This window comes from Eptesicus fuscus, chromosome 17 (genome assembly GCF_027574615.1).
Source record: "Eptesicus fuscus isolate TK198812 chromosome 17, DD_ASM_mEF_20220401, whole genome shotgun sequence".
NCBI classification, from domain to species: Eukaryota; Metazoa; Chordata; class Mammalia; order Chiroptera; family Vespertilionidae; genus Eptesicus; species Eptesicus fuscus.
In genome coordinates, this window is record NC_072489.1 from 23,375,823 (window position 1) to 23,402,534 (window position 26,712).

At 40.0% G+C, this 26,712-nt stretch overlaps 1 protein-coding gene, 1 non-coding gene and 1 pseudogene across 2 annotated transcripts in view; all 3 read left to right on the forward strand.

Annotated features, from left to right (window-relative positions):
* Positions 1 to 26,712, forward strand: part of LOC129151998 (serine/threonine-protein kinase MARK2-like) — a 549,435-nt gene that overhangs the window by 41,913 nt on the left and 480,810 nt on the right. The gene's annotated exons all lie outside the window — the stretch shown is intronic.
* Positions 9,906 to 10,558, forward strand: LOC103289606 (40S ribosomal protein S18-like; annotated as a pseudogene).
* LOC129152115 (small nucleolar RNA SNORA38) lies at positions 24,040 to 24,170 on the forward strand. The gene has a single exon (XR_008558831.1). It is a non-coding gene; the product is annotated as a small nucleolar RNA SNORA38 (small nucleolar RNA).

A 26,712-nucleotide genomic window follows, 5' to 3' on the forward strand; every position in this document is an offset into this window, starting at 1 on the left:
ATACTCCTTCTCTTGATGAACTGATGCTTCATAACCTCCCTCTAATACTTAGGGCAGCCCTAGAGGATAAAAGGAAAGGAGAAAAACTCTGGATGACTTTGAGAACATTTGAAGTATCTACCATAAACCTGAACTATGTGCGCAATTACTCAATTGACCAAGGTTATATTTACAGTAGAGGCCCTGTGCATGAAAATTCGTGCACCAGTGGGCTCCCTTGGCCTGGCCTGAGGGATCGGGCTGAAACCGGCACTCCAACATCCCCGAGGAGTCTCAGATTGCAAGAGGATGCAGGCCAAGCTGAGGGACCCCATCAGTGCATGACTGGGGCTGGGGAGGGATGCAGGAGGTTGGCCAGCTGGGAGGGAGTGCAGGAGGGCTCCAGGGCATGTCCGGCCCATCTCACTCAGCAGCAAGCTCATTTACTGGTCGGAGCGTCCCCTGGTGGTCAGTGCACGTCATAGCAACTGGTAGACCGGTCAACTGTCGGCCCCCTGGTGGTCAGTGCACGTCATAGCAACTGGTAGACCGGTCAACTGTCGGCCCCCTGGTGGTCAGTGCACATCAGAGCGAGCAGTTGAGCGGCCTTAGCATATCATTAGCATATTACGCTTTGATTGGTTGAACGGACAACCGAATGACCAGACACTTAGCATATTAGGCTTTTATTATATAGGATCAATGGAGTAAGAGTTCTAGGTATGATTAATTTTATTTATTTTTTTTCAATAGAGAACATTTATATTATATTCTTGAATTTTGTGGATAATCTTTGCTCCTAAACACAGTGTCTCTATAATTAATGTTGGAAAACATGCTTCTGCCCAGCCAGTGTAGCTAAATAGCTGAGCATCAACCTATGAACCAGGAAGTCATGGTTCGATTCCAGGTGGGCTTGATCCCCAGTAGGGAGCGAACTGGAGGCAGCCAATAGATGATTCTCTCTCATCATTGATGTTTCTGACTCACTTTCTCTCTCTCTCTCCCTTCCTCTCTGAAATCAGTTTTTCAAAAAAAGAAAACATACTTCTAAGGCCTTACACACACCTGGCACATGAGCATTCAAAAACTACTGATAAAATAATAATAAATGATGTATGGTACCATAATATTCTAAAATTATGTATGTACCATCATTAGTTTAAATGCTTGTCCTATTGCTGGACAGTTTGAAGGTATTAAAAAATAATACTATGATAATCATTTTTACATACAAAACTTTTTTTCTAACTGCTGATGTATAACTTAAGCTGGGTGACTAACATAAAATTAATTATTAGATCCATGAGTATAATTCTTATAAGTCTCCTTATAAGTAACACCAAATTGTGTTCTGGAAGAGTCATACCAATTTAATTGCTACCAACAGTGTATTGTTTCACTTCATCATTGCCAAACATTGGATATCTAATTTTTTTTCTGGATAATGTAATAGTCAAACAACATATCATCTGATTATTGTTTAACTCTGTATTTCTTTAATTACTAGTGAAGTTAAATAAATGTCACCTACAATAAGTCCACCTTCAGGAATCGGTGGAAGAATAAGGAGATCAAAAGGCAACTGTAGTAAAATCAAATCTTCTACATGAGGAGCATATAATTCCAAGTTTAAATACATTCCCCCAGAATAAATAAACAAACAAATAAATGGAGCATTAAGCTGAATATGTATAACTGAAGCAAGTTAAAAGACAAAGTATAAGTTAAGCAAATAGCTTCAAGGGACATGCATTTATTTATTCATGGCCACTAGTGTTCCAAACCATAAATCTACTTAATTAGATTTAATTACAATACTGTTCAAGACAAGCAGACATTATAAAATCTGAGAGTGGCATCTTATGTATTGCTGGATGCATGTCTGTTTATGCAAATAATTGACATCTTCACTCAAAAGGACTAATTGAATGAACAGCTTAAGACTATGTGGCTAATGATGGGAAGAAGAAAATAAAAACAGTCTGAATTCTTCAAATTCTAAAGATCACTGTTTTTTATTGGGACCTCTAACTCACCAGGCAAAGTAGAGTAAAATTACGTTGCTTTGGGGAAAAACAGAATATCCTTGTGTTTGAAACTTTCATCAAAGTTAACTACTGCCTTCCTAGTTGATATTTCTATATTTATTGGCCAGTTGTATTATCATTTATCTATTTACAAGGCTTTTTCCCCTACAAAGCTGTGAGCTCGTTGAAGTACAGGGCTGTGTCTGGTTCATCATCTTATTCCTAGTGTCCATAAGAGTCCCTGCTACATAAGAGGCATTCAGAAAAGATGTTGAATATAGGAATAAATGGGCACTGGGAAAACATTAACATGCCAATAATAAGAGCTTTCATTTTGGTCATCATTTCTAACTTTGAAAAACACCTTTAGTCAGGTGTTCTGAAATAAAGCTTAGCCTTGATCATTTCAGGATAGTCCCTTGCACTGATGATAGCTCTGTAAAATTTCTTAACTCTGTCACAGTCAATGAAACATGAGAACTTTGGGGCTCAAGATGTTAGCAATAGATAAAATATCAGATCCAGATAACCAAAGTGGCTACAAGATGCTCAAGTACCCAACCACCACTTCACGTTACCTTTGTAAGTGATAAACAAGTGACCTTGTCTATGTGATGTGACATTTGAAATATATTAATTAGTCTGTCTCTGCAAACTGGATTCCCTAAATGATTGCCCTGGGCAAGATTTAAACAAATTACTGCAAGTTTTTGACAATTCCAATCTGCTGTGCTGTGTACACACGTCTAGCTGTGACCCCCAATCAAAGCTCCCCATCAAATCTCCTATCTGTGTATAATGTTTGCTTAGATAACCTGCTAATCAAGCCAGCACTGTGGTAACACTGATAACAATGATTTCTAAGCTTGCCAGGTAACGCTGCAGGACCAAGAAACAAAGGTAATAAGGCAATATTTACTAACCTCTTGCACATCATAATATGCATAGAAAGTGCAGGTATTGTGCAGAGGCAGATGAGGCTGCCTCTCTGGCCACCCTTGGCTCTGCCCAGTGGCTCCTGGATCTAGGAAGGAGACACATCTGTGTAACTCTGTATAGGTGGGGCGCAGCTTCCTAGGACACAACTTGAGATTGAACTGAACGTTATCTCAAGGTTCTAATTGTCTAGGTTCCATGTAAACCTTGTAAATTCAATGGTACCTCAAGGAGGAATAATACAGTCATATTTGTGATTTTTTCCCCCCCCTGTCCCTTCATCAAGAGATTGAGACTCGGGGGGGGGGGGGGGTCTTAAATGCTGCTAGTATATCTGTGGGTTTGTAAAGACAAATAAAAATTAAAAACAAGAGGTTTAATTCTCCCTGTTAAAAATAAGGGAAGAGGTATTCCACCTCCTTTTTCTTAGAGCATATTTGTGGTAAATTTGTAATTATAAATTTGTATTATTAAAAAAAAATAAACATCTTGACTATTTTACAACCCAGGAATGTCTTTCTCAAGGACCTGGGAGCCATCCCTTTGAAAAGCAAACATCAAGTGGAATATTGCCCACATCTCCCAGGCTCTGTGGGAGAGGTGGGGCCTCATTTCCACAGACAGCTGGCTCCAGGTTGTATAACCACCTTCTGTCATAAAGAGAGGAAAAATATAAATTTTCCTTTGTATAAAGGCAATAAAGTAACACAGATTATCACTCCAACTCCCAGGTAAATTTAGAATTAACTGTGTGTAACTAGTTATCATTTATCTTCAGAACATATACACTGAGTGGCCAGATTATTATGATCTCTGAACACATAATAATCTGGCCACTCAGTGTGTGTGTGAATATATACATACATATATATATTAGAGGCCTGGTGCATGAATTCGTACATAGGTGGGGTCTGGCCAGCCTGGCCAGGGGGAGGGGACATGGGCGATTGGCCGGCCTGCCTGCTGGTTGAACTCCTGGTCGAGGGGACAATTTGCATATTAGCCTTTTATTATATAGGATATACACGTAGTGGCCAGATGATTATGCGTTCAGAGATCATAATAATCAGGCCACTCAGTGTATATCATGTGTTGTACCTGCTTGCCTAGATAAAAGTGAGATTTCTGTAGTTTTAATCTCTTACCAGATGGCCTGTGATGTGCATCGCATTATGGTTTAATGCTTATTCAAAAATAAAAGTGTTTTCTTTCTCTAATACTTTTGTGTAGAGGTTTTCTGGGTTGAGAGATAATTTTGTTTTCAATTATATTTCCCCCAAAAGGAAGAGGCATTTGCTCAACCACATTTGTCTTGGTTCTAGCTAGTCTCTCCATTCAGATGGTAATTTTATTCCATCTGACACTTCAGCAGCATGTCCCCTGCCACGCTGGCAATCTCCTGGGGTATAAATATGCTATCATCGCATCCCTGGTGGGACTGATCCAGCTGCCTTTGCTGTCCTGTCCATCAGCCCTTTGCCTGCTCAAGAGTGCTGTCTCCCCAGCCAATGTCCACATGAGCTCAAGAGGCCACAGACATTATGATGCCTCCTGCCCTACTCTAGAAAACCTGTAGACAGTCTCCAATCTCCTCATGCCTAGACATAGCACATGTGAATTTCTGTACTGTTTCACCATGACGGCTTGGAGAATTCTCCCATGAGACTCACTGTTCCCTAGGACTTACCTATCTCGGATATCCCCAAATTCTCACATTTGTTGTTATCAAGATGTGGCTCAGGCTGGAGCAAGGGGACAAAACACAGAGCTCCTTTACCACAAAACACTTCTTTTTAAACTGTTCCCACTTCCCCAACTCTAAGGGTCTTTTCTCTTGGGTGGAGAAAAAGATAGGTGAAAAACTGTAGCTTCCTTGAAACATATTTTCAGACTTACAATGCAATTGTGCCTTTTAACCCTTGAAAATGAGAACTTTGATATATTTGTTCTTTATTTCCACGGTGCCTAGACAGTGGGCAAAGTCCTAAGTCATAAATGGAGCATATGGATAGAGGAAAAAACGAACACAGCCCAAGCTATCAACCACTACATATATGACCGACGGAAAAGGCTAAACCTCTCTCTGAAATTCTCTTAAATGAATATATATCACTTGCACAATGGCCTTTATTTATGCCTACAGCCTCAGACATCTTCTTTTTATTTTTCATACAAAAGAGAAAAACTTAGTGGGTTTCCCACATATGGAGTTAAAAAAAAAAAAAATAGCTTACCCTAGTGGAAGCAAGAACATTACAGAGCCATTTGAGGGCCTAAAAAAATCAACTGCAGATGCACTGTAAGGACTAAAGAAGCAAATCAATAACATAAGAGATCTCCTGGCCTGTGGACTAAATAATGAGATGAAAAACCTGCAAGCTAATGAAAATCAATACATGTTCATCTCTGTGTAGAAAAACTCAATACATTCAGAGCTCCTCCAAGTTACCACCTAACAAAATGTATTGCAAAATGTACATCCACTGCAGTGAGATGTGCTAAGTAACATGACTGTAAGAGGCCATTTTACTCAGACAGTTCCCAACACTCAGTCACAGAACTGATTGCAGCTGCTCATGCCATCTGGTAGTTGTTCTCATACATGGCAAGTGACCAAACTATTTGGGAGAAGGCATAGCAGGTACCAAGTCATACTACATATCTTCTGAATCTGTCTTTAATTTATCTCTAACAGCCTTTCCAGGCTCAGGGAAGTCACTAATATAATTAAAATACTGAATGGCAAGATACTCCTCGTGAAGAGGTAAGAAAAAGAAATCCAGACAATTTGATAGTGCCATGGGGTATGTCCACATGAGAATTTTTCAATAGCAAATCAGAGAGATATAGGAAAGTTAGAGAATAATATGGCTCTCTAATTGGAACTCAAGACAGACAGATGTGCTATAGAAATATGCAGTACTAAGTGGATTCTTTCAAAACAATTAACACTAATGTTCATTTTGTGTTCTACCAGAAGGTTCTCTGAGAAGAGGAAGGGCTGCTTCTTAGGAGAAGGAACGAAGCAAGTAACATATTTGATATTCTTTTTTCTTTTTTATTATTCACTTACAAATACATATTGAGAACTTGTGTGTGAAAGATACTGAATATACAATAGGACTTTTTATTTTAAGATATGATACTATTCCTAAGGAGCTTCTAATCTTCAAAAGAAATGTGAGTAATTTTTAATTAGAAAATGAATATAAGTGAAAAGAAGAAACACACTTGGCTTCTGTTAAGTTAGCTACACTGGAAACATGTTTCCCAGCATCCTTTTCCCTGTCTGATTCCAGGAGAGGGCTGGACAAGAGAGAATACATAAGAATTTTGGAAAGCGGAAGGGAAGCAGCAGCCATGATGTTCTAAAAGTGAGTGCAAGGCGAGTGCCCTCCTTCACATCCACACAGTGAGCTGGCTCACCTTTTCACAGCAACTGGGTTCTCAGTGCCTCAAGTTCTCACTACATCTCCTCCAGCTTCTCCCAAGTCCTGGGTGTACAGCCCTGCAGTGAAGGATGTCAGCTCCACCCATAGTTGCAACTTTGAGGTCAATGAAAGACAGACAGGGGGGCTTTCCAGTTTGTTTTCATGGGTTCCAGTTGGTCCTTGCTTGAACAAACCCCATCTCCATGCCCAAAGTCAGATTCCTCTCACGGGTCTTTACTCTGAAGCTCCTCATTGGGTTTGTCCAGACAGACTATTAATAAGCTTCACAGCATGGAGCCTTTTCTTGCACAATCCTGACCCTTCCCCTTCACAGAGATGTTACCTCCAATAAAGCTCTTATAATCCTAACTCCATCTACTGCCCAAAGAACCCAAAGACACAGCTGGTACCAAGCATAGTCCAAGAACACAGATGGTAAAATGGGTTCTGAGACTGGATTGCTCATTGACAATAATCAGATGGTGTATGAAGTACCAGAAGTCCATGGTACAAAACAGTGGACGAATTGCTTAAACATTTATCAGTGGAGACTTGGAAAAGTATTCTATCAGAGAGGACCATCCTGGCTAGTGTTGTGGAATTTAAGAATTAAGGGAGTTGGGGGGGGGGGCATGCCAATAAGAACTATGGAATCACTGGTTATCACAAAGTTGCATTGATGCCCTACAGAGGGATAATGAAAGTTAAGGGTCATTAACAATTATAGTTGACCCTTGAACAAAACTGTTTGAACTTTGTGGGTCCACCTACATTCAGATTTTATCCACGCAGTTCAAACCTGAGTTGTTCCAGGGTCAACTCCATGGCTAGAAATCCACTTATGTGGAGGGCCAACTGTAGTTACAGGTGGGGGTTTTCCACTGCATGGGAGGTTGGTGGTCCTAGCCCCCGTTGTTCAAGGGTTAACTATATTTGAAAACAATGAAGGATAAAGGGCCTACTGTGTGCTTACAAAGAGGCCTTTATCCTCTACCATGAAAGGGCAGAAAAAAGCTAAAAACCAAACTCAGGATTTAGTATTTAGAGTTGCAGACTGTCAAAAATAACTGAATGCTAACCTGAGGCAGGTCTGTTATACTAACTCCTGGCCAAAGAAACTTGAGACCTTGATCTCTAAGATGGGTACAGCTGGATAGATGCCCCTGAAGATTTTGGCTCCCCAGTTCTTCCAAACCATCAGAGCCTTCAGAGATTGCCTACTGTACCTCCATATCAAGAGTTCTAGTAGTTAGTGATGAAATGGGATTTTAAAATTTTTACAAAAATGAAGAATGTAAAATAATATCTCACTGTGAAGTTAATTTACTTGTTCCTTTTTACCTCTATCTTACTAGCTATGAATGATATCTTCATAGCTTTTGCCTATTTTCTATTTAGCTGTTTCTCAAATTGAAATGTAGGGTTCTTTCAATGCTCTGGGTACTAATTATTGTAGGATAAACCTTGCAAATATCCTTTCCTAGAGTGTCATTTGTCTCTTCACTTTTTAATGGTCTCACTTGAGGCAAGGAAATTTTAACTGCAATTAAATTTATTAATCTTACCATTTTTTATTTGTAGCCTTTGAGTTACTTCAGAAATTTCTCCCTAACTATTTGCTCCTATATCTTCTAAGGGTTTTAAATTATGCATTTTGAATGTATATCTTTAATTTACTTAAAATCTATTTTTCTTTGTGGTGTATAGTAGGGAACCTTTGAAACTTTATTTTTCCCATGTAGATAACCAATAGTTTCTGCATAATTTGTTGTACAGTCATTTCTCCCTTCTAATCTAGAATTCCTCTTTTATATATCTAATTTTTAGTAGTGTGTGGTTCTATTTCGGTGCTCTTTATTCAATTCCATTAATAATTTGCCAATTGAGATTATGCTCTAGCATGTTATAATTACTACAGATTTGGTACCTGATGAATCAAGTCCTCTTACTCATTTTCAAAAGTGTCTTTACTAGTCTCAGTCTTTTATTCTTTCATAGAAATTTCAGAATCAGCTCATCAACTTCCACAAAAAAAAACAACTTTTTTGTATTAAATACTTTTATATACATTTGATAATTTTCTGTAAGCATAAGGCAACATTTCTGATTGTCCACTTTGTGCTCCCTCCTCAAATTACTGAGATTTCTCTAGTTGGCTGTAATATATTTTTTTCTTACTCTATAGATGAGACCACTGAAGTGACTAGAAAAATAGTGAAATAGTAGGTGCTAAGATTATCTAGTGAATTAAAAGCAAGTAGTTTGTTAAACCAAGATCCTTAAATCAGAGATGTTGGGAGAACTTTTGGCTTCCAGACCCCTTCAGGCATAAGTAAGAAAGAGACAATTCATTACCACAAAGTTATAGAGTAATTTTGCCCATTAGTGCAACCCCCCATAAAGGTTTCTTAGCCCTAATAATATTGTGCAACCTTCCAAAAGGATGGCCAATTTGCTTCTCTAAGTTGGGAATCCAATATTCTTTGCAGACTGGAGACTCTTATTTACTTAAGAAATCTTTAGTTTTGTCTCAAACTCTGCCAGAGTCTAAGACCATAAGCATTTCCCACAAGTTCTGGCACACCACAGTTTCTATCCAGGTATTTATTTTATTTATATCATGTTGACTTACTTTTTCTATTTTAAAAAACTTCAAGCATAAAGAAAATGTGTGAGGGAGTAGCACAATATACACTCATGCACCCTACACTTATAATTGCCAATTGCTAATATTTGCCATGTTTGCATTTTATAGGTAGATACAGAGACAGACAAATACATACATATATATATATATATTTGCTGCTGAACTTTCTGAAAGTAAGTTTTAGCCATAATGACATTTCACTCCTCAAAACATTAACATGTATCTCCTAAGAATTAGGATAAGTCCTAAAAAATAACAATATCTACATCATATCCAAAAATATAACTTTTACATAAGCTATCTTATTACAGTCATTATTTAAATTTACTAATTACTCCATTAATCCTATTGTAACTACTTTAATATTGATCCAAGATCCAAATTTATTTGCTGAGACAAGTATTCAAAACCATTCATTTTCCTTCTCTTGCATTTGGTCTTAGCCATGTGACTTTCAGCAATCAGTGAACTGTTAGAAGACCTAAAGTTAGCAAGGCCCTGAAATATGCTTGCCCCTTTGTTTCTATCATTGCTATGAAAAGAGCTTCCCTAGCAAAAAAAAAACCCAAAAAACTATACCTCTAGTTAATGCTCTGAAATAACCACACACGGAGCAGCACTACCCAAGTGACCCACAAACCCATAAACAAAATACATGCTTATTACTGGATGCCACAGATATTTTATACCTAGTTGTTATGCCACAAAACTAAGTGATACAAAAATAAGAGATCCACATATATTTACTTACCATGTCTTCTGCTGTCCTTTAATCTAGATGGGTTCTCTTGCTTACCACTTCCTCACCACACACACACACACACACACACACACACACACACACACCTACCTTGTTTTCCTTTCAAGTCATTGATAGTTTTTGAAGAGTCCAAGAAAGTTGTCATGTAGGATAGTCCAAATTCTGGATACGCCTATTGTTTCTTCATGAGTAGATTAAGAGTCAATGTTTTTGGCAAGAATATTATGCTCTTCCACAGGAGGCCTGCACGCCGCTGCCGTCATGTCTCTAGTGATTTCTGAGAAGTGCCAGCACATTTTGCGAGTACTTATTCAACACCAATATCGATGGGCAGCGGAAAACAGCCTTTGCCATTACTGCAATTAAGGGTGTAGGGCGAAGATATGCTCATGTGGTGTTGAGGAAAGCAGACATCGACCTCACCAAGAGGGCCGGAGAGCCCACAGAGGACGAGGTGGAACATGTGTACACCATTATGCAGAACCCATGCCAGCACAAGATTCCAGACTGGTTCTTGAACAGACAGAAGGATGTGAAGGACGGGAAATACAGCAAGGTCCTGGCCAACGGTCGGGACAACAAGCGTCGTGAAGACCTGGAGCAGCTGAAGAAAATTTGGACCCACAGAGGGCTGAGCCACTTGGGTCTTCGTGTTCGAGGCCAGCACACCAAGACCACAGGCCGCCGGGGTCGCACTGTGGGTGTGTCCAAGAAGAAATGTGTCTGTAGGCCTCGTCTGTTAATAAATAGTCTAAAAAAGAAAAAAGAATACTAAACTAATTGTTGTGTATTTCCCATGGTATTATATATTACATAAACCACGTATCAGTTTGTACAATTTCTAATAATGCTAAGTTTGGTGACTTGGTTTAGGAAATATCTATGCTATTTCTCCATTTTACTGGTATTTTCTTTTCTTTTATATTTAATAAATAATCTATGGGGTGATACTTTGAGACTATGTGCATATCCTGTGCCCAACAACTTTTTACAAAATGGCTTAACAATCATAAATGGTCCTCTTTTATAGTAGGGCATTATGCTAAGTGAAATAAGTCAGACTACTTATTAATATTCCTCCTTCTCCTCTCTATTTTATAATGCATTAATCTAAACATAAAATAACCTTGAATACAATTATAAAATTATGATAAAATTTTTCTTTTTCACTAAATACAGTACTCTAAGAATTAAAAGACTTTCTTTGAGAAAAAATTTTAATTTCTATATTGCTTACCCAAATTATCCCAGCTGATTTAAAAGTGGGTGGAAAAATCAACCCATCAAGCAACTATTCTGTCTAAAAAAGGAATAGATGTTACTCTCCCTGAATACAATGCCCATACCTATTTCTTCCATTAGAGAGTAACATTACAGAACATTTTTGGGTTTTTTAAATATATTTTATTGATTTTTTTACAGAGTGGAAGGGAGAAGGATAGAGAGTTAGAAACATCGATGAGAGAGAAACATCGATCAGCTGCCTCCTGCACACCCCCTACTGGGGATGTGCCCGCAACCGAGGTACATGCCCCTGACTGGAATTGAACCTAGGACCCCTCAGTCCGCAGGCCAACGCTCTATCCACTGAGCCAAACCGGTCAGGGCTACAGAAAGTTTTAATGTAATTTTTCTCTTTTGCCTTTTCTAGATCATTGAAGACATCCAATTACTTGGGAGAAGACTGGATTCTATCACAGAAGCAATGCAAAGTAAAAAGATAAGATAACATTCAGGCTTCAGGATGTAAAATTACTGTTACAAAAGTGTTCTTCAAATTTCTTTATTCTTTCACCAACCATCCCAATTTATCATAACAGCAAATAAGCATGAATAACTCAGATCATGAAGTGTTCTTACAATGCAGAGAATATAAAAGAAATATTTTTGCTAGCACCAGAGAACAGAAGAGGGCAAAAGGAGAGACAGGATAAAGAGAGCAAGTAATTACTTCTATTTTTCCTCTTGTAGCCTCCACTTAGAGAGACAGGAGGTATCTGAGATATGCCAAAGCAAGAGGCAGAGGGAGATCTTAATATTGAGTCTCTGGGAGGCGGGTGATTTGCTGGCTGCCCAATACATATTTGGGCTACTGCCACCCCAAAATACCCTTAATTGTACAGCATGGTTTGCCCTGGGAATTAGGTCACTGAGTCAGTGTTGGTTCCTCACACCCAGACTGAGCTCTCAGAGGGAATGCAGAGATTGGCTAGGGAGTTTCCACAGAGATGCTTCCCTAGTGAAGGGAGAACAGCAAATCACCCAGACAGGTTTAAATGCAAATCACACCAGACCTCAGAGGGGTCTATAGTGCTGTGAGGAATCAAAAGAGGCCAAGTCACCCAGGAAGCACCACCAGGCTCTGGCCAAGTGGACATAATCCAAATCACTGAAACTAAGATGCCAACAAGGGAAGGAGTAACCAAATGAAGAGAAAACACTGTCCTTGACATTAGAGAAGTCAGGGAAAAAAAGGCTAAAGATCTTGACTCTCTTTTTATCATAAGCCTGCATAAATTCTTACCTCACCATCCCGTCCCACCCAATCATCAATAGCAACATCATCACATGGTATTATAGGTATTCCACTTTCAGCACCCCTTACAAAGGGGAAGAGATTAACCAAAGAACTTACATGCATATATGCATAACCATGAACACAGACAATAGGGTAGTGAAGGCCCAGGCAGCGGGGGAAGTCAATGGGGGAAAAAAAGGGGACATCTGTAATACTTTCAACAATAAAGATAAATTTAAAAACAAAAACAAAGTATTTATGAATAAATTTAACCAAGAATGTGAAATATCTGTACACTGAAAATTATAAGTCATGGATGAAAAAAATTGAAGATGACAGAACTAAATGGAAAGATATCTCATGTTCATAGACTGGAAGAATTAATTTTGTTAAAATGTCCACACTTCTCAAGGCCATCTGTAGATTCAATGTAATCCCTATAAAAATTCCAGCGGTATTTTATTTTTATAGAAACAGAAAAAATCCTAAATTTCCTATGGAATCACAAAAGACTCTGATAGCCAAGGCCATCTTTAGACAGCAGAATAAAGCTGGAGGCTTCACACTTCCTGAAATGGGTTAAAGACTTAATGTAAGACCTGAACCCGCAAAACTCCTAGAAGAAAACACTACTGGACATAGGTCATGGCAACTATTTTTTTTTAACATGACATTTAAGTATAAGCAACATCAACAGAAATAACAAGTGGGGCTATCTATATATATAAAGATCCAGGGTTGTAACATCCTAAATGACCAAAGGCTCGACCGAACACCAGGCTGTGTGCACAGCAGGCGAGCAGGCTGAACTGCTGACCTTTCGGAGAGAGAGAGAGAGAGAGGGAGAGAGAGAGAGAGAGAGAGAGAGAGAGAGAGAGGCGGGGATGAAGAGCAGCGGCAGTGGCTGCTGGTGAGGCCCGGAGAGAGAAGCAGGGTGATCAGACTGTGCTTCTCTCTCCGGGCCTCACCAGCAGCCAAGCCCCTCTCTCTCCCCCAGAGGTCAGCAGTTCAGCCCGCTCACCAGCAGCCTGGGGTGGCTGCTGATCAGCCCCGCCTCTATGATCAGGCCCAGAGATGCTGACTGGCATAGAAACCGACCAATTAGAACCAAATCTGGGTGAAGTGCGAGGAGCCAATGGCTGCCTAGGAGGCAGAGCTTTTGATGCTGACTGGAATAGAAACCAACCAATAAGAATCTAATCTAGGTGAACTGCGAAGGCAGAACCTAAGGTGGGGGCTAAGGAGGGGTTTTAAGGGCAACAGCTGTTTGGTGTAAGGTGTAAGAAAGTAATTCAATTTTTTAATGATTGGTTTGGCAGTATAGTGCATATGGTTAGCTATCAGTCCAGATATAGAGATTATGTGTTTTTGTCTGCCAAGAGCACCTCCTCCTGCTGAAAATGGCTTCCCCCTCACATTTAAGCAATCCTATCCTATATAATCTATCTATACTACTAAAAGGATAATATGCTAATTAGACCAGGTCGACCAGCCATCTTCCAGATGTCCGACTTCCTTCCAGACAAAGCCATGGTGGTGGGGGCCAAGGCAAAGGCTGTTAGGGGCGATCAGGCTGGCAGGGGAGGGAAGTTGGGGGTGAGATCAGGCTGGCAGGGGAGGGCAATTAGGTACAATCAGGCAGGCAGGGAGGCAAGGTAAGGGCAATCAGGCCAGCAGGGGGGCAAGGTAGGGGTTATAAGGCCAGCAGAGGGGCAAGGTAGGGGTGATCAGGCCAGCAGGCAGAGGGGTTAGGGGTGATCATCCAGGCAGAGGGGTTAGGGGAGATCAGGCATGCAGGTAGGCGAGTGGTTAGAAGCAAGTCAACCCAGATCACAAGAGAAATGTCTGACTGCCGATCCACAGGGATCAGGCATAAACCAGCAGTCAGACATCCCCTAGATTGGATAGGGTGCAGGCTGGGATGAGCAACCCCCTCTGTGCACAAATTTTGTGCACTGGGCCTCTAGTATGAAACCAAAAAGCTTCTGCACTGCAAAAGAAATAGTAAAAAAAAAAGAAAGAAAGAAAGAAAGAAAAAGAAAAGGCAACCGAGGAATGAGAAAATATTTGCAAGCCTTGCATCTGATGTGGGATTAATATCCAAAATATACAAGAAGCTCATCTAACCCAATAGAAAAAAAGATAATTAAAAATGAACAAAGATCTTTGAATAGACATTTTTCCAGAGAAGATATACAAATGGCCAACAAGTGCATGAAAAGGTGCTCAACATCACTAATCATCAGAGAAATGCAAATACAAACCACAATGTGAAGTCAGTTCACATGTGTCAGGATTGCAATTATTAAAAAGACAATAAATAAGTGTTGGCAAGGATGTGGATGAAAGGGATTCCTTGTGCACTGTTGGTGAGAATGTAAATTGGTACAGACACAATGGAAAATGATATGAAGGTTACTCAAGAAACTAAAAAATAAAACTGCCATGTAATAGCATTCTCACTTCTAGATATATTCAAAGAAAAATAAATCACTATCTCAAAGAGGTATCTGTACCCCCATGTTTATTGCAGTGTTATTTACAATAGCTAAGACACAGAAACAACCTAAGGGCTCACTGACAAATTAATAGATAAAGAAAATGTGGTGTACATATATCCACTGGGATATTACTAAGCCATAATAAAGAAGGAAATCCTGCCATTTACAACCACATAAATGAACCTTTAGGGCATTATAATAAGTGAAATAAATCAGATAAGAAAAATAATGATCTCACTTATATGTGGAATCATAAACAAAGACACAAATTCACAGAAAGAGAGCATAAAATGGTGGTTGCCAGGGGATGAGAGGGGTATGTGGTCAAAGAGTACAAACTTCCAGTGTAAGATAAAAAAGTTCTGGAATCTAATGAACAACATGGTGACTATAGTTAACAATACTGTCCTATCTAATAAAAGAAAATATGCAAATTGACTGCACCTCTGCTATGCCCACAAGCCAATCAGGAGTGAGTATTCAAATTAACCCAACAAATATGGCGGCAGCCACAGAGCTGGAGCCAGCCAGAGGCTTGGGTTGCCCCCGGCAATGGAGGAAGCCAAGCTTCTCCCCCACCCCCGGCCTGCCCTGGCCCCCGCTCAAGGGTACAAAATTTCAATTATAGAAGATAAATAAATTCCAGATACCAGGGCCTCCACTTGGGTCCCCGGGGGGTGTGGCTGGCCTGCAAACGACCACAGTCCCCTCACCCAGGCCGCCCCACACCCCAAGGAAACCCCCACCCTGATCCAGGACACCCTTCAGGGCAAACCAGCCGGCCCCCACCTGTGCACCAGGCCTCTATCCTATCTAATAAAAGGGCAATATGCAAATTAACCATCACTCCAACACACAAGATGGCTGCCCCCATGTGGACACAAGATGGTCGCCACAAGATGGCCAGCAGGGGAGGGGAGTTGGGAGGGACCAGGCCTGCAAGGGAGGACAGTTGGGGGCAATCAAGCCTGCAGGGAAGGGCAGTTAGGGGTGACCAGGCCTTCAGGGGAAGGCAATTATGGGTGACCAGGCCTGCAGGGGAGGGCAGTTAGGGGCAATCAGGCTGGCAGGGGAGCAGTTAGGCATCAATCAGGTTGGCAGGGGAGTGGTTAGGGTGTGATCAGGCTGGCAAGCAGAAGTGGTTAGGGGCAATCAGGAAGGCAGGCAGGCGAGCAGTTGGGAGCCAGCAGTCCTGGATTATGAGAGGGATGTCCGACTGCTTGTTTAGGCCCGATCCTACCGGGATTGGGCTTAAACGGTCAGTCGGACATCCCTCGAGGGGTCCCATATTGGAGAGGGTGCAGGCTGGGCTGAGGAACACACACCCTCCCATGCATGAATTTCATGCACCGGGCCTCTAGTATTATATAATTAAACTAAAGGCCCAGTGCACAAAATTCGTGCACTGTGGGGTGGGCGGTCCCTCAGCCTGGCCTGCACCCTCTCGAAGTCTGGGAGTCCTTGAGGGATGTCCCCCAGAGAGTGGGCCTATGCCAGCAGTCGGACATCCTTAGCACTGCCGCGGAGGCGGGAGAGGCTCCTGCCACCACAGCTGTGCTCGCCAGCCATGAGCTTGGCTTCTGGCTGAGCAGCACTCCCCCTGTGGGAGCGCACTGGCCCCCAGGGGAAGCTCCTGCATTGAGCATCTGCCCCCTGGTGTTCAGAGTGCATCATAGCAACTCGTCATTCCATCATTCGGTCGATTTTCATATTAGCCTTTTATTATATAGGATGTTGCTAAGAGAGGCCCTGGCCAGGTGGCTCAATTGATTGGAGTGTCGTACCATACATCAAAAGGTTGTGGGTTCAATTCCTGGACAGGGCACATACTTAGGATGCAGGTTTGATCCCTGGTCCAGGTGATGATGGGAGGCAACCAATGTTTCTCTCTCTCTTTCCCCCTCTACTTCCTCTCTCTCTAAAATCAATAAAAACATATCCTTGGGTGAGGGTTAAAAAAAGAAAAGTTAAGAGTAAATCTAAAAAGTTTTCACCATACATACACACACAAAAAGTGGCTGCTATGTGAGGTGATGGATGTTTATATATCAAAGCATCACATTGTACAACATAAACTTACACAATGTTATATGTCAATTATATCTCTATAAAGCTACAAAAAATAAATTATGCAATACAACTAATATTTCCCCCTAGAAACTTAGAGGAAAGGACTTTGTGATGAATCGGCTCTCCACTAGCCCACATTTATAATGAGATTCTGCACATTCAGGCATTGAGGTTGAAGTGTGAATTAAACATTTTAGCATGTTGTATTGTTTTTGTGGCCAGATTTTGATAAAGTGTTGGACATGTGAGTGGGAAAGAAGTATGCAAGGAAGGATAAAAGAATAGGATATGTTTTTACTTGATTTTTACTCAGTAGTGTTATCTCTTAAGTGTTTTAGACATGTCTATGATAATTTGCTGACACTCACTAAGCCTCTCCCCTCAGTAGATGCTAACAACAATAATAAATCAGCACACAATGTCAACCTGAAATAATGTAATTATTTAGTACTCTGAAGAGTTCCAATAAAGGCTGTTTTTAGTCAGCCAAAGAGAAAAAAATACAAGAGCCTCATAAAATAAGGTCGATTTTTAAGGCTAATACTTCATGGACTTGCTAAACTTCAAATAAAATTATTACCCCCAGAGAATGTTCAAATGTAGAAGCAAACGCCTCTCCTCCCACCTCAGATATGGATTTAAAAAGACTTAATGAAAAGAGTATGGGGTTAAAACATATTGTAATAATTACAATGTTCTAGAGAAGAAACTCCTGATAGAAAAAATATAAAAAAGACCATATAAAAGAGAACAATACAAATAAACCATTATTATTGCTGACAAGAAACTCACTGGCTTATTAGTTCTCATCACTGGGAGTTTGTATCTCATAAAAAATTCCAGTTAGAGTCCTATTCAGATTATATATTGCCAAGTTTACCACAAAGTAAGAATGAATTAAAGTTAGTATCAATAAGAAATTTTCTGGTCATACAAAATGCTTAAGTTAAATATTAGAGAAGAGAACAATCTCAGTATGTTACTGGGTTTTGAAGATAACAAGTGCTAGAAAGGATGTAAAATTCTAAAAATAACACTAAAGCACCTTTCCCATGAAGTAGGCATACTAATTTACTTCTAAACTTAAAAAGTACAATCTAAATCACTTAGTCAGAGATCAGATAAAATCCAGAGTACACTCAATCTATGATCTTTCCAATACCCTTGACCTAATCACCTCCAGGATCTTGGCAAAGAGTACAATAACAGCTATGCCTATAACGTCTGGGCAGGAGAGTGACTCATCTATAGGAAACACAGAGTAGTTTGATAGAAAAGACCTACAGTATGTCAGTCGGTGTAGTCTAATAAATAGGCCTGCTGCCTAGGTTGAAAGCTTTGTAACACTGGGCAAATCAGTAAATTCACTGAGCAAATAAAGGAAATATTGAGGATGAGGAGATCTAGGTTTCTCTTACTATTGGAGGATGTATTTACAAACATGGAAAGGGAAAGGTAACAAGAACTTTGAAGTTTGGGATTTAAGCGGATGGTTTTAGTATGAATTCATGGTTCATGATTATTGAAAATATATATGTTTGTATATACATACCAAGTATCCTGATCTTGGTTTCTAATTACCATCTTCCCCTTAAAAAAACAACAACAACAAACAATGCAGGACTTCTTGGAGAAGTGGCTGATTCCAAGGCAGGAGCATGGACAGTACAAGAGGAGCCCAGACATCTTATGGTGCTAGACTATTATTTTCTTACATAAAGAATGATGAGAACATATCAAAAGACATATGAGTAACCTTGAAGATGCTTCTATTAGCCTAATCTAAAATGATTTGAGCATCAAAAAATGATGACAGTAACTAATTATAACTCAACACTAAAACAGGAATACATAATTTCATAGTGATATAAATTAAATAAGTGAATGAATAAGTAAATGGGAGGTAGGAGAAAACTCTTCATTACAGTAGAATGATGAAATGACAAATAATAAGTATGTTTAAAATAGTGAAAATAGGTGGTTCCCAGAAGCAGGGGATTAGGGATAAGAAAAATGGGTAAAGGTGACCAAAAGGTATAAACTTCCAGTTATAAAATAAATAAATTCTTGGAATGTAATGTACAGGATGGTGATGATAGTAAACAATACCGTAGTATGTATTTGAAAGTTGCTAAGGACTAGATCTTAAAAGTTCTTACCACAAGGAAAAAAGTGTGTAGCTATTTGAGGTAATGAATGTTAAATAAACTTATTATAATGATAATTTCACAATATATGCATTGTGCACACTAAACTAATACAATGTTATATGTCAATTAACATTAGCACTCCAACTCTACCAGTGGCTAGTGGCATGCCAGGAACTGTTATGGAAAAGGGGCGTGATTTTCCACTACAGATGACAAGACCCGGCTCTAGAATCCCAGGGGGTTACATTGTAATTCTCCTATTGATAAGGGCTTGTCACAAACCTCCCACAACTTCTTTTCCCACCACAGAGACTTCCAATACCATGGGCTATTCTAGGTTGACAGTCCATCTTACTGTAGTATATACTTCTGGTAAAGTTTTGATTTGCCTTTGCTCATGTTTTATATAAATAGATAAAATATCATTTTGAGATTAAAGGAAACAATGGTCCTGCTAAATGCTCAGCTGACACACTGGATCATGACTGAGCATCTGGAGACCAACTATAAGACTAAAAAAGAAGTTGTATTTTTCTTTTCTGTGGCATCTTTGGATGACTGGCATTAGTTAAAGAGACTCAGATTTTGGAACAATCACCACTGTCTAAAAAAAGGAACAACTACAGGTGTCTGAAGAAAAAAAGTACATATTTTGGAGATGAAGATCTCCCTCTTACTGGACAGCCATTTGGATGACTGAAACTTCAGATGGGAAATTAAACTTGATTGATGGCTTGTAACCAAGGATCCAAATCAGAATTACCTGGAAAGTTTTCTTTCAAATCATATAACCTAAAACCTGGTGATTCTAATTCTATAGACCTTGAGGCTTCCCAGTGTTTCTGATGAACATCCCAGGTAAAACTTAGAGATTTAGGTGACCTTGACGTTCCTTGTAACACTGAGGTCTTTTAGTTTGGTTACTGTTGTTTTAATTGGAAACAAAATCCAAGGGCTAACTATAAAACATTCAAAATAATATCGATTCAAAATAAAAGACTCAAAGTTTTCATAGGACGAATAAGTAAACTAGACCTTGGAAAGAGAAAGCAATTGTAAATATAGAAAAGAAATTATCTCTAGTCAATATCCTCAGTCCTCCTTCTCCCTGTCCCCAAAATTGATTAGTCCATAATTTTGAATGTGGTAAGAGATAGTTTAAATAGATAGAAAAAGTGAATTAAAAAACAGACAGCTATTCAATAGAAATTTTGTAGCTATTGCAACAAATATGGATAGGTGTGTCTTATTAAATTATATTACTACCCCATGTAGCTAGAATAATTGGTCTCAGCAGAATTTGATATGTTTGTTGTATTCCCTCTGAAAATAGCTTTATTTCTTTATTTCCTATAAAGGATAAATAATCTTTCTAATATAATGTACATCATGTAATTTTAAAACTGCCCTAAAGGGATACATAAGAAAGCTCAGACAGGGTAGCAATTTTTTTTTAAAAAAAGAGGAGGAAGTGATTTCCTGTAGCATCATTTTTGTCTTACCAACCTATAAACAAAAATGTAGATTCATTCTGCAAGTTTTACATGTGAATAAAATATTTCTCTGAACATTTTTTTCAGAAGATCATGAAATAAACTAGATTCAACCATACTGAATAATCTACACTTATAAAAGAGAAGCATGCAAATTGACCATCACTCTGTACAGCCACCAACCAATCAGGAGCGAGTATGCAAATTAACCCAACAAAGCTGGCGCTGCTGGATTGTCTGGGCCTGTCGGCCCAGCTGGGGGTTGCGAGACCAAGCGGCGAGGCTGGATATGAGCCGTTGGAGTGTCTGGGCCTGTCATCCCCTCCATAAGGCTGGATGCTGCATCCAGGGGGTACACACAAATTGTCCCCTCAGGAGTTCAACCGGGAGACCAGGAGTTCGATCACTTGCTATGATGTGCGCTGGCCACCAGGGGGCAGTGCAGAATGAAGGAAGCTGGGAAAGGGAGGCCCCAGCCAGCAGCTGGTAGCTGGGGAAGGCAGGCCCCAGCCAGCAGCTAGCAGCTGGCAGCTGTGGAAGGGAGGCCCGGCCAGCAGCCAGGAGGCCCCAATCAGCCCTGATTGCCGGCCAGGCCTAGGGACTCTACCCATGCACGAATTTTGTGCACTGGGCATCTAGTAAAGCTATAAGCAGACTACAGAAACACCTCCCTTCTCTGCCAGAGCAATACAGGTATTGGTTTGGACTCTGTTCTGCAGTGTCTGAGAAGGTCCTATCAATCTTGGTGATGGCTGAAGTCCAAACGTCTATAGACCTTAAATGAACATCCATTCTGTCAAAAGTTAACTAGCCAGGCTTTGCCATCAGAGATACTTGAATGACACATCTAAGTTCATACACTTTCTGTGTGAAATCAGAAAACCTACCTCATTCATGTAAGACAGTCAGCCATTCAACAACTTCTTAATGAGAGAACTAACCACTAAAATTTCTATATTTTGGTGACTGTTACATGCATATATATATATATCTCACACACACATATTCAAACTTATCTTCTAAAATATGTGTATTTCATACAAGTTTTTGAAGTATGGTAGCAACCATACTTAGGTAAAAACTGCTGTTTGAATTTTAACCCTGCTATTCTGGCTTCTGCACGCACTTGCTTGCTTAAACAATAGGGTAGTTACCTCAGCTTCCAGATTGAGACCTGGAAACTCACCCCCCATCACAAAGGTTATTCTCCTGTGCCTGTGGACCAGAACCACAGGAGACTGATTCCCATTGACTCAGTATCTCCAGGAGTAGAAACTATAGATAACCTTTAGAGACTATTAACTTTGCTCAGTTCTGCTTCTTCATTCCAACGTCCAGCAGGATGTGGCTGGGAACCCCACTGTGGGCTGTTCCCAGAATTTAGAACAAAGGAAAATTTTTGTGGTTTAGACCTTTAAAAGGACCTGAAACGGCGTGGTCGTGGGTGTGGCCACCTGTGTGGTGCTCTCGTGGCCGTCCTGGCCAGTTCAATAAATCCTTGCCTGCTTTTTTAAATCAATCAGCAGCCTCTGGTGGTCTTATTTTTGACTCCAGGGTTCAACCACCCAACAGTTTTATCTAAAAAATAATAAGCTGTATCCTTTCACTTACATCAGAATAAATCAATTGAGAAAAGATAACTGAATCAAAATTTAATAGTTCACATTGAAATAAATAAAAAGCCATTTTAAGACAACATTCCATCATAGAAGCTTCTTCCCTCAGCTTCCTCATTCTAGGTACCAGAAGCTTAATTATAACAATCCAATATAATTACAATCATCAGATATGAAACACTCAGTCTTTATTGTGTAATGAAATATATGATACATCCTTACTTTCAGAGAACTGAAAATGTTAAACATTAGCCCTAGCCAGTTTTGCTCAGTGGACAGAATGTCAGCCTGCAGACTAAAGGGTCCTAGGTTTGATTCTGGTCAAGGGCACATGCCCAGGTTGTGGGCTCGATCCCCAGAAGGGGGCGTGCAGGAGGCAGCCAATCAATGATTCTCTCTCATCATTGATGTTTCTATCTCTCTCTCCCTCTCCCTTCCTCTCTGAAATAAAAATATATATTTTAAAATGTTAAACATTAAATTCTGATTCTCCATTCTACTTCACAAAGGAGTGTGGGGCCAAGCTCTGGCCCCATCTGAAGCCTTTACTGTGTGTCCATATAGCTTGTAATATTCTGATCTGGCCAAAACTTCTATTTTATACTCCAAAGTCCTGATTGCTACATACCAATAGTTACTCATTATTTTCTTATTATTTCTAGAAAGCAATGCATGAGCCTACCTCTCTTAGAAATGAGCTGAGTATAATTTTTAAAAGTTAGATATCAGTGGTATGTGAGTGTCATATGAACCAGTGGTTATCTGTCCACTCTGTACATCAAGCATGTCAAACTTGCAGGCCACATTTTGTCTAACTTGCGGAATGATGAGTCACTATGACATGCACTGACCACCAGGGGGCAGACGCTCAATACAGAAGCTGCCCCCTGGTGGTCAGTGTGCTCCCACAGGTGGAGTGCTGCTCAGCCAGAAGCCTCTCAGGGCTGGCGAGCGCCGCGGCAGTGCTAAGGATGTCTGACTGCCGGCTTAGGCCTGCTCCCTGCGAGAGGGCACAGCCCAGTCTGAGGACACCCACCTCCCCGAGTGCATGAATTTCATGCACTGGGCCTCAAGTTTTATTATAAGATGTGTCTTCTAATGCTGGCAGACACCCAGGAGGCCCAGTGGCCAGGACTACCATTGATATTCACAGTTGGAGAGAAGAGGACAAATGAAGAAGGCCCATGTACTGTCTGTCTACATAGTAAATCAAGCTTTAAAACTGTTGAATAAAATGACTTTTATCCTCTTACCTAGACAAATATATGTTCATAATAGAACTGAAACATATATATATAAATTAATATATCTAAATTATATAAATATACATACAGACTATAGTATACAGGGGTTGGCAAAAGTATGTTTACAATTGTTCATAAGGAAAAAGACACGCTGGTCATGATTATTACAACAACTTTATTAACTCAAAGGAATGTCTCAATGCGCCCAGCCAGTGTAGCTCATGAACCAGAGGTGGCTGGCTCAATTGCCAGTCAGGGCACATGCCTTGGTCCCCAGTGGGGGGAGTGCAGGAGGCAGCCAATAGATATTCTCGGTCATCGATGTTTCTCTCTCTCTAAAAAAAAAAAAATTTAAAAACTGTTGCAATGGCACAGTAAACCTACTTTTGCCCAACCTTTTATAATTATGTCTATCCTACCTAATAAAATGGTAATATGTAAATTACCACCACTCCGCTAGGCCCACGATTGGGCCAGTGGGAGGCGCAGGGGGCAGGACTCGGGGTGGCCAGGGTAGCCGATTGGGCCAGCAGGACGCTGAGCTTGTGTCGCCAGCGGTGGCGCGAGCTCAGTGTCTGCACCATGGCTGTGCTGCGGAACAGAAGGGGCCTCTGGGGCAGCGAGCTCACATCCCGCCGCGGACCATCAAAAGCGGGGGAGCTTACCCTCCTACAAAGGCGTGTCTGTGGTTCCCTGTCTTTGGACACGTAAGAATTGGAGGCAAAGAATTGTGGACTTGGAGAAGTCTGGAGCCAGCTTGCTCCCTGCAGGCTCAAGATCAACCATCCCACATAGAAAAAGAAGAAAGAAAGAGAAAAAAAAAAAAAAAGCGGGGGAGCTGGGTGCCTGTCCGCTGGTGCACCAGCGGACAGGCACCCCGCCCCCCCACGATGGGAAGTGAAAGCGTGTAGGGGACCCTACACGTGCATGATTCAATCATGCACTGGGCCTCTAGTATATATATAAATACATATACATATGCGTGTTATATGAATAAAAAAAATGACAAAATATCAGACACTTGAATTTGTTATTGCTTATGTCTGAGTGTTCTACTAATGTACCAACAATATTATTTTACATTCACTCCATAAAACTTATATTTTCTTTCATATCAACAAAACCACCAATAATGTTGCTACAACTGAAACTTTCATACAATTAAATGTTATCAATAATAATCTAATGAATCTTAAAATATGGTGTTCATTTTGAATATATTTTTATTTAAAAAATAATTAAATAGAAAAATCATTTTCATGTTTCTAAAAATGTTTCTTCCTAAAATATTCAAAATTATCCATAAATATTAAAAGGCAAACTACAACTTATAAGTAATTCATATTAAATTTTAAAACAATTATTTAAATAAAGCCAAAAATTTTGCATTTTATTTTCTGAAAATTTAACTGTCATATTAAGTATTATTATAAAAAGAAAATTATTCTCCAACCTGCTATTGAAATTCTATCTAGTTGCTATTGTAAACAATCAACACCACACTTTTTTTAGTGTTACATCTAGACTACATATGTACAAATTTAAGAATGATATTAATTGCTTAACTTTGCAAAATGTTGCTATCAGCCAACATGGGCAATTATTGCAAATATAATTTCAAACACAAAAATAACAAGATAGTGGACATACAGCATTATGGGAATATATAGTTTCTGCAAGAATGTGTTATAGAGAAAAAGGTTTACAAGTTAATGAATTACCTTTTCTTTTATTTAGTACTTTTACTGCTCAAATCCTTCCTGTCTTTCAAAATATTGTCCTTCACTGACTTCAGTATAGACACAACCCAGAAACCATCAAAGAATTCCAAAACAGGGTTGCTAAGTTTTGTGAATATAAGGTAAGAAATGTAAAGCAGTTCCTTGGGGGTATCGCTGTAAGTAGTTGGGCTTTTATATTGTTGGCTGGGAATGGGGGGGGGAGGGAAGAGGGGGATTCAGAATCATCCGGTGGAAGGCAGGGAGGCAGGGAGGGAGGGAAAGAGAGAGAGAAAGAAAGAGAGAGAGAGAGAGAGAGAGAGAGAGAGAGAAAGGGAGGGAGGGAAGGAGGGGAGGGAGGGAAGGAATAGAAGGAATGGAAGGAAGGTAGGAAGGAAGGGAAGGGAGAGAGGGAAGGGAAGGAGGGAAGGGAGGGCGGGAGGGAGAGAGGAAGGGAGGGAGGGGGGGAGGAAGGAAGGAAGGAGGGAAGGAAGGAGGAAAGGAAGGAGGAAAGGGAGGAGGGAAGGAAGAAGGAAGGAGGGAAGGAAGGAGGGAGGGAGGAAGGAAGGGAGGGAGGGAGGGAAGGAAGGAAGGAAAGAAGGGAGAGAGGGAGGGAGGGAGGGAGGGAGGGAGGGAAGGAAGACTAAAGATTAAACAAAAGCAAAGTCAGATCCACTGAGGAAACAGAGTCAGCATCTGTGATTGGAGCTAGAGGCATAGCCACAAGGACTTTGCAGGGGCCCAGTGGTTACTATCCTTCTGGAACGGTCTCACCCCACTTGAATTTTGTGAGACCATACCTCCAACGTAACTGGGAAGCTTTTTCTGCTTAGATACAAATTTCAGGTGCTGTTCTGGCCCATGGGAAAGTAAGAAAAATGCCTTTCCCACTCCCTCTTCACTCCCTAAACGCCCCCAAGTCTCCAACTTCCTTCTAGCACCAGAGAACTCAGACTCCCTTTGTTTCTGTTTTTTTACACAGAAACCTTTTCCAGATAATAAACCCTAGAAAATGGGGAAGGGAATAAACTGCATTTTGCCCCTAGGAAAAGACAAGCTTTGTATATAAACATAGCCCAGAGCAAAAAAAAAAAAAAAAGATTAGAAGGAGGTGGGGATGACTAAGAAGTAGAGAGAAAAATTAATCCCTCTTTGATCCATGACTTAAGAGACAATTTGTGCAATTTATTTATTTTGTTTCTAGGTGTTTTCCAGTTTGCTTGTTCCTAATTTTGAAGTTTCCTGCATTGCAATCTTAAAACATTTTTACTGTTATTGTATTTTGGAATTTATTGAGGTTTTTAATTTATTTTTAATAACACTTTATGAAAGTTATTTTGTGTAGATTGAAAAGAAAGATGGCAGGGACATTTTTATTAGTGTAAAAATTTCATTGACAAAAATATACACCAACTACCAGTATACTCATATATAAATCATGCATGATTTACCTTACTAATTATGTTACTTAGGTCAGCTATACACTTACTTGTTTTCTGTAATCTGTCATGGACCAAGGGACATGAAGAATAAGTTGCTGGCTTTTTTACAAGTGTATATTCTCTATTTCTTCATTTATCACCTGTATTGTTTTCCATTTATTTATTATTTATGCTCAG